At 39.6% G+C, this 9847-nt stretch overlaps 1 non-coding gene across 1 annotated transcript; it reads right to left on the reverse strand.

The window, feature by feature from the left end:
• Positions 1-9501: 9501 nt before the first annotated feature.
• Positions 9502-9639, reverse strand: LOC119934615. The gene has a single exon (XR_005452985.1). It is a non-coding gene; the product is annotated as a small nucleolar RNA SNORA7 (small nucleolar RNA).
• Between the last annotated feature and the right edge of the window lie 208 nt (positions 9640-9847).

Raw genomic sequence — 9847 nt, forward strand, 5'->3', positions numbered from 1 at the left:
CTGTAGCTGATTTAATTGTCTTGCTGTAGCTACACTAGGATTTAGCACAACGTTTGGTAACAAACAAAAACTCCTCACCACTGGCTTTTAAGCTCTCCATCACCTTGCCCCTTTCTATCTCACCCCTCTTCTCTCCTCCTCCAACCCAACCCGTCCACTTTGCTCCTCTGGTGCTAACTTTATCACTGTGCCTCAGTCTCACCTGTCTCACCGTCGACCCCTGACCCATTTCCTACCTGTGGCCTGGAACGCCCTCCTTCCTCAAATCGGCCAGGCAATTACTCTTCCCCTCTTCAAAGCCTTACTGAAGGCACATCTCCTCCAAGAGGGCTTTCCAGACCAAGCCCCATTTTTCCTCATCTCTCACTCCCTTACATGTCACCCTGACTCGCCCCCATTGCTCTACCCCACCTCCCTGCCCCACAACACTTATGTATATATCTGTAATTGCATTTATTTATATTAATGTCTCTTTACTTGTACTGATGCCTGTTTATCCCCCTCCTGTCTGTGAACTCATAGTGGGCAGGAATTGTTGCTCTTCATGGCTGTATGTACTTTCCCAAGCCCTTAGTACTGTGCTCTCCACACAGTAATAATAATAATGATAATGATGGCATTTGTTAAGCTCTTACTATGTGCAAAGCACTGTTCTAAGCACTGGGGAGGATATAAGGTGATGAGGTTGTCCCACGTGAGGCTTACAGTCTTAATACCCATTTTAGAGATGAGGCAACCGAGGCACAGACAAGATAAGTGACTTGACCAAAGTCACACAGCTGACAAGTGATGGAGCCAGGCTTTGAACCCATGACCTCTGACTCCCAAGCCTGTGCTCTTTCCACTGAGCCACGCTGCTTCTCTAAGCGCTCAGTAAATATGATTGATTGAATGAATGAATACTTTTTTAAGGGAATAATAATAATTAAATAATAATGACAGTAATGACAAAATAATAACAAAAATAATGATATACACTTATTCTGTACCAAGCACTACATAAGCACTGAATTAAAAACAGATATCTGCAGATCAGACATAGTTTCTGTCTCATATGGGCCTTACAGCCTAAGGAAGAGAGAGAAAACAAGAATTTAATCCCTATTTTACAGATGAGGAAATTGGGACACAGATACATTTTTCCAAGGTCACAGAGTGGATAAGTGGATCAAAGACTTCTGCATCAAAGACTTACATGGTAGGCTATTTAAGCACCACATGTTCCTCATTTTATTACCTTTTCCCTACTACCCGTAATTATCTATGTCTGTCTCTCCTTCTAGATTGTATGATCCTAGGGGAGAGAGATCCTGGGATTAGGATTTAGGTCATTTAACTTCTAAACTAGGATACACTGCTTTGTTTCAATAGTCTCCTGCAGTGGATAGATACAGGATAACATTAATAATGATAATAATACTAATAATAATCGCATTTGTTAAGCACTTACGTATGAGCCAAGCTCTGCTCTAAGCACTGGGGGGGATACAGAGTAATCAGGTTGTCCCCCGTGGGGCTTACAGTCTTAAATCCCCATTATACAGGTGAGGGAACTGAGGCTCAGAGAAGTTAATTGACTTGCCCAAAGTCACACAACTGACAAGTGGTGGAGCTGGAATTAGAACCCATGATCTCTGACTCCCAAGCCCTGTGCTGTTTCTACTGAGCCACGCTGCTTTCCTGCTTCCCTTACATAGAATTATGCAAACCCAGGTTAATTGGGATAGAACATTTCATGGGGACAGATGGTCACTGCACCTTCCCTTCTTCAAAGGTGTTGGATTTACAATAATACAGTCCTTATTCTATGGCCTCCTTAACCTTGCCAGTGGTACATCAGTAACCTAGTGATGCTATACCTGACTCTAAAGAAAAACTATTTTGCTGCAACAATAGCAAAACAATCAACCAATATAGTTTACTAGTCACCTACTGTATACAGAGCATTGTACTAAAGGCTTGGGGGAGTACAATAGAATTAAAAGTCACAGTCTCTCTCCCCTAGGATCATACGATTTAGAAGGAGAGACAGACAGAATAGCTACAGGGAGGAGGGAAAAGGTAATAAAATGAGGGGCATGTGGTGCTTAAATAGCATAGCATGTAAGTCTTTGATCGGATACGCATGCTAGTCAGGGGAGTATGATCTGGAATGAAGGAAGAACTCCTTGGAGGAGGTGGAATTTCAGGAGGACTGTAAATATGGGTAGTGCTATATATAGTCTGGTGGATTTAAAGGAACAGAGAATTTCAGGCAGAAAGAAGGATATCAGCAAGGATTTGGAGGCAGGCAGTTAGAGAATGAGGATCATTGAGGAAGTGAGTTTGAGAGGAAATGATGAGTATGATCCGGGGTGGAATGGGAGAAGAGAGTGGTTGAACAGAAATGAGAGACCTGATGGGATGATTTAGAGTCAGTGGTCGGAATATCCGCTTGACGTGGAAAGAACTGAAAAGCGGAATGACAGTGGATAGAGAACAGATGTGGGAGTCACAAGGACCTAGATTCTAATCCCAGCTCTGCTACTTGTCTGCTTTGTGACCTAGGGCCAGCCATTTAACTTCTCTGTGTCTCAGTTACCTCATCTGTAAAGTGGAGATTAAGACTGTGTACCTCAGGTGGAACATGGACTGTGTCCAACCTCATTAGCTAGTGCCTATCCCAGCACTTAGAACAGCGCCTGTGTAAGTAAGAGTTTAACAAATCCCATTAAAATAAGGGCAATATTTGGAGGTTTTTGAGGGTTGGGGAGATAATTTGGGAAATGATCCGGGTAGTAGAGTGAAATCTAGGCTGTGGATGTTAGGACCAGAACTGTGACTATATACAGAAAATAAATTTTTGGATAATATAAGTTTCAAAATCGGATAAAATGAGCACTTGGGGAGGTAATACCATGATATCAGAGTTGGCATTTCTTTAAGTGACCCATGATAAAATCAAATTTATCCATCCCCAGTTTAGCAAAGAAACGATCACCTCAACAAGGCCTTTATTTTGTTGTGTTTGAAATAATCAATTATGCTAAAGAGAGACACTGGTGAGAGAAACTGAGAAATTGCAATAGTGATCAAATCTGTTTATAGGTTGCCATACTTTTTAAAAAAATGAATGGAATACCCTGGGGTTATCACCCAAACTAGAAAATATACAAACTCAATAAAAAATACAACACAAGAAAATTAATCACTAAGAGGAAAATGAGTAATAACATGATTAAAATTACAGGCAATGAAAAACAAAACAAAGTCTAACACTTAGATGTCCAGCTTACTTAACAGTTAAGCCATCCACAGGGACAATTATGAACTCTGTACAAAATGTCTATTCAAGAAAATAAATCACTGTAATATAGGAGAATATGAACAATCCAAAGGGACAAATAATAATAATAATAAAACAAGGTTCATAATTTTAAGTGGGTCATTCATTTCTCAAGTGCTTTAGGAAAACCTTGCTTCCATACTCAGAGTTTCAGGAAGTTGTTATAAACCATTTATTATCCATAGGTATTCAAATTAAAGAACTAATCTGTTATAAAATTTAAAAAATGTTAAAATGGAAAAAAACAAGGAGAACTAGATATATGTTTATTTACATGAAAATTCAACTAGGATATACTAAAACATATCTGAAATCCACTATTTAAAACGCCCCCCACTCTGTCTCTTAACTAGGTAGTCAGGCAAGTTTATCTAAGGAGAAAAAAAATTTGTGAAAAAAATGCATATAAAGATTATGAAAAACAAATACAGGATTTTGACAGGGGGTAGTTTTATCTGAAATGTGGGTGTCTATCAGGTATCTTAAGATATTTCAGTACAGGGCTGTGCGATAATTCCAAAACATAGAAAAAAAGTCACTGGATCTCCGTAAGAATGAACAGCTAAATATAAGTAATTTACCCCGCTCAGAACAACAAAATTACAAACAATGAAGTTCTATGATCAAAGCTATGCTCACTTTAACACTTCTACACTAGAAGGGACAGACAATGAAGATCAGTCAATCATTCAGTGGGATTTATTTATTGATCCAAACTACTACCATGTTAATCCAAGGACTTTTCCTCTCCCACCTTGGTTACTTTGTAGGCCTCCTTGCTGTCCTCCCGGCCCCTTGTCTCTCCCGGCTCCAGTCCATACTTCATTCTGTTGCCTGGATCAGTTTTCTACAAAAACATGTAGTTCAAGTTTCCATACTTCACTCTGCTGCCCCAATCTTTTTTCTACAAAAACATCCAGCAAGTTGCCCCACTCCTCAACAACTTCCATTGGTTGTCCTTCCCCCTCTGCATCAAATAGAACCTCACTACCACAGGTTTTAAAGCACTCAATCAATCAATCAATCAATCAATCAATCAATCGTATTTATTGAGCGCTTACTGTGTGCAGGGCACTGTACTAAGCACTTGGGAAGTACAAGTTGGCAACATATAGAGACAGTCCCTACCCAACAGTGGGCTCACAGTCTAGAAGGGGGAGACAAGAGAACAAAACCAAACATACTAACAAAGTAAAATAAATAGAATAGATATGTACAAGTAAGATAAATAAATAAATAGAGTAATAAATATGTACAAACATATATATATATATATATATATATATATATATATATATATATATATATATATATATATATATACGTGCTGTGGGGAAGGGAAGGAGGTAAGATGGGGGGATGGAGAGGGGGACGAGGGGGAGAGGCAGTTACTTCTGCACACAGTAAGCGCTCAATAAATGCGATTGAACAGGCACTCTCTTACCTCACCTTGATGCTCTCCTACTACATGCCAACCCAGCCCACTCACTTCACTCCTCTAATGCCAACCCACTTTCTGTACCTCAATCTCGTCTATCTCTCTGCCGAACCCTCCCCCACATCCTGCCTCCATCCTCCCTCTTCAGATCTGACAGACAATTACTCTCCCCCTCTGCAAAGCTTTATTGAAGACACATCTCTTCCAAGAGACCTTCCCTGACTAAACTCTCATTTACTCTTTTTCCACTCCCTTCCGCTTCTCCTTGATTGGCTCCCTTTAATAATAATAATGATGGCATTTGTTAAGCACTTACTATGTGCCAAGCACTGTTCTAAACGCTGTAGGGGGATACAAGGTAATCAGGTTGTCCCACATGTGGCTAACAGTCTTAATCCCCATTTTACAGATGAGGTAACTGAGGCACGGAGAAGTTATGTGACGTGTCCAAAGTCACACAGCAGACAAGTGGTGGAGCCAGGATTAGAACCCATGACCTCTGACTCCTAAATCTGTGCTCTTTCCACTGAGCCATGCCCACCCCACGTCCCATAACACTTTTGTACATATCTGTAATTTATTTATTTTAATATTTGTCTCTCCCTCTAGAGTGTAATCAATCAATCAATCATTTGCATTTATTGAGCACTTACTGTGTGCAGAGCACTGTACTAAGCGCTTGAGCAGTACAAGTTGGCAACATATAGAGACAGTCCCTACCCAACAGTGGGCTCACAGTCTAGAAGAAGCCCATGTGGCAGGGAATGTGCCTGTTGTATTGTTGTGTTGTAGTCTCCCAAGTACCTAGTAGTCTTCTAGACTGTGAGCCCGTTGTTGGGTAGGGACCGTCTCTATATTTTGCCAACTTGTACTTCCCAAGCACTTAGTACAGTGCTCTGCACACAGTAAATGCTCAATAAATACGATTGAATGAATGAATAGTACAGTAACGTGCACACAGTAAATGCTCAATAAATATGACTGACTGATTGATTGATTGCAGAGCACTGTAGGAAGCACTTGGGAGAATACAGTAGAGTTGGTAGACAGGATCCCTGCTCTCTTGGAGTTGAGTCACAGCAGGGTGCCAAACAAGCTGCTGTGTAGAGAGCTTGAATTGGAAAAGCAAGTGAGAGCAGAGCAAGAGTTTTAATGAGACAGTAAAACTAACCTTGAGCTGCTGCTGCATCCCATTTGATAACTGGATGTCAAATACAGGGATAAATCATCTTAAACACAGTGCCATCAAGATAGGAGTGGTGTTCCAGTCATAAACCACTTGTTTGCTGTGTGACCTTGGGCAAGTCACTTCACTTCTTTGTGCCTCAGTTACCTAATCTGTAAAATGGGGATTGAGATTGGAAGCCCATGTGGGCCTAGGACTGTGTCCAACCCCATTTGCTTGTATCCAGCGCAGGGCTTAATACAGTGCCTGGCACACAGTAAGTACTTAACAAATACCACAATTATTCTTCTCCTTATTATTAAAAGCTTCATAAGGAAAGAGAGACCTGGAGACAAAATATCAAACAGCATTAGGTTCTGCAAACATTAAAATAACACAGCAAGGGTTAATCAACAATTAATCAATGGTATAAATTGAACACACTGTGCGAAGAGTGGTATACTAAATGTTGAGAAAGTACAATATGATAGAATTGATAGATGTGATCTCTGCCCACAAGCAGCTTACAGTCTATGAGGTAGACAATATTTAAATAAATTACAAGTAGAGTATAAGGGTGATTACATAAATACTATGCTTAAAGAAAATGAAGCCAACGGCATAGATGACACAGGGGAGAGGGTGGGTAGGAGAAATGAAGACTCAGTCAGGGAAGGTCTTTTATAGACAATCTGATTTTAGGAAGGCTTTGAAGGTGAGAAGGGTGGTGGTTTGTAACACATGAAGGGCGAAGGAGTTCAAGGCCAGAGGGAGAATATGGGTAGGGAGTTGATAGTGGGACAGATGAGACCAAGGTACAGAGAGTGGGATGGTATTAGAGGAGTGGAGTGTTTTCACTGGGTTGTAGTAAAGAGATTGGTAATTTAAGTGCTTAAAGATAATGATGAGTAGTTTCTTTTTGATGCAGAGGTGGATGGGCAACCATTGGAAGTAGTTGAGGGAATTTTCAGAAAAATGATCCCAGCAACAGAGTGAAGTATGGACTGGAGAGGGGAGAGACACGAGGTCAGCTAGGAGGCTGAAAGAGTAGTCAGGATGGGAATTAAGTGCTTGGATCAGAGTATTTAGCAGTTTGGATGGAGAGGAAAGGGCCAATTTTAGAGATGTTGGGGAGGTAGAACTGACAGAATTTGATGAAAGATTGAATGTGTGGATTGAATGACTGAGGTGAATAGAGGATAATGCCAAGGTTATGGACTTGTGAAACAGGGAAGGTGGTGGTATCGTCCAAATTGACAGGAAAGGCAAGGGGAGGACAAGGGTCAAGTGGGTAGATGATGAGTTCTGTTTTGGACATGTTAAGCTTGAAGTGTCAGTAAAATGTTCAAGTACAGATATCCTGAAGATAGGAGGAAGTGTGAGACTTTAGAGAAGGAGAGAGGTCAGGCCTGGAGGGGTAGATTTGGAATTCATCTGCCTAGAGATTATAGTTGAAGCATTTTTCTGTGCCCAGTATGCACAGGACAGTAGGTCTCACATTAGCTTTTTAAGCAAAACGCATTCAAAATTTTAGCTGGACAGTTTAATGAAGAACATAGGTCACTATGCACTGCCTTAATCTCAATGCATATTCAGAATAAAATGCTGTACAACATATATTATTTCACAATATAACAGATACTGGAAGAGTGCAGGGAACAACATCAAGAACTTTTCACCATTTTTTTGTTGTTTTTTTGGTAGATTTTACAAAAGAGACATCAAAATTGGACCTGGCCTCTCTCAAGAAAATTAAGCTGCTCCATGATAGTATTTTTTGATGGTCAATTTTAAGTCATGCAGAAATGAGAGTGTTCTGTCCAGTATTTTCCACACTGTTGAAATACTGTAATCATCATCATCATCATCAATCGTATTTATTGAGCGCTTTCTATGTGCAGAGCACTGTACTAAGCGCTTGGGAAGTACAAATTGGCAACATAATAAATAAAACCTGTAATAAAACCCATATAATAAATGGAACAGTTGGTTAATAGCAAGAATAGAAATAAATGTTAATAATTTACAACTTAAAGCATGGAAAACAATTAATTGTAATAAATGGGTGTATAAGCATTTAAGATATATGCTAAGTACAGTGTTTTGCACACAGTTACTACTCAATCATACTTATTGACATGCTGAGGAGTGCAAATGATTTTGCTGGATTCTTCACATCCAGTATAGAAATCTTGGATTTGGCTCTGAAGGAAAAAAACATGATTCCTAAGGAGCAAAAATTGATGTTTCTCTTCAGAGGGACGAGGTGAACAAAGCCTATCTTGAAGTGAAGCACAGAGTTCCTCCCTTCTTCCTTCCTTCTTTTTGTAACAAATGGAAAACATGGCTTTAAAATTGTGTTGGTCAATTTTTGGTTGTTACTGTTTTGACTTTGCTCAATGTATTTATATTTTCTATTTAGCAAATAGAAAAAAAAAAGCTATTCTTAAAGACTCAAAATTTTTCATGGGCACAAGAACTCATCCCAATCTCTTAAAATGGTATGTCTGAGCACCAGTCAACTTTATATATGAACTTTGAATGAACAGGAGGGGAACTATATAGGCAGACTGAGAGCTTGCTTTATACCTCGATGAAGATAAATGAGATCAGGTTTATGAGCTGCACAATTCCCGGATATCAAGAAGTGCAACCATTACACTATCCCTTCAAATACTCTGTTTGCAACTGTTGGAGGCAATTTGAATTGATGTTTAGAGGACGTGTTTTTATGTTTTTATATTCTCAGGTTGGCCTATTAAATGTGCATTAAATAAAACAATGGGTTACCAGAGCAAGTTGTTCATTTTTCCAGAAATTCTACCTTATTCTGTAAATAAGTCACAGTAAGGGTGACTTTCCTCCCCAGTTAGTCCTTTTTCAAATTGCATTTTATAAGCCCATTACATGTCATTCTTTGTAGCCTTTGCTTTGTTTGACTAGCATAGTTAGTACTCACTGAAAAATGGCATGTATGTTTATAGGGTGCCATAACAATAAAAATTGCAACTACAGTGCAACCCACAAACTTTTTTGAATGAAGTTCAATTCACCTATTCGCTGTTCTAATGTCACCTAAGTTCCAAGTAGTAGCAGTAGTAATAATAGTAGTATTAGTAATGGGATTTATTGGGTATCATTTGGAAGTAATGCATGTGCTAGCATCCATTCAATCAATCAATGGTAATTACTGAGTGTTTACTATGGGCAGAGAAATGTACTAAGTACTTGGAAGAGTATGATACAATAGAGCTGTAGACACATTCCCTGACCACAAAGAGCATACAGTCTAGGTTCTCTGACCTTTCTTCTATTTAAAGAAAGAGTTGAAAAATAAAAAAGTCCTTGTCTTGTCTTAAGCTGTCAATCATTCCTGACCCATAGCGACACCACAGACACATCTCTCCCAGAGCACCCAGCACTCCACCTGCAATCGTTCTGGTAGTATATCCATAGAGTTTTCTTGGTAAAAATGCAGAACTAGTTTACCATTGCCTCCTTCCTCACAGTAAACTTAAATCTCTGCCCTTGAATCTCTCCTGTGCTACTGCTATCCAGCTCAGGTGAGTTTTGACTTGAAGCAGACTGCCTTCCACTCGCTAGCCACTGCCCAAACTAGGAATAGAGTGGGTATGCCTCTGCTTGACTCTCCCTCCCATAGCCGAGACTGGTAGAATCCTGGAAACACTCCAGATGTGACCTTGAGAGGGAAAAAAGTCCTTAAATTTGAAATCATTTAATGAAAGAAGTTTTCATACTCACTCTATTGCTTCCCCCATTTGTAATTTATTTTGGGGTCTGTCTCCCCCATTATACTGTAAACTCCTTTAAGGCAGGGGTCAGGACTACTTACCCTATTGTACTTTCCCAAGTGTTCACCCAGATTAAGTAGTCAATAAGTGATTGATCAATTGATTGA

Source organism: Tachyglossus aculeatus, chromosome 1 (assembly GCF_015852505.1).
Source record: "Tachyglossus aculeatus isolate mTacAcu1 chromosome 1, mTacAcu1.pri, whole genome shotgun sequence".
Lineage (NCBI taxonomy): Eukaryota > Metazoa > Chordata > Mammalia > Monotremata > Tachyglossidae > Tachyglossus > Tachyglossus aculeatus.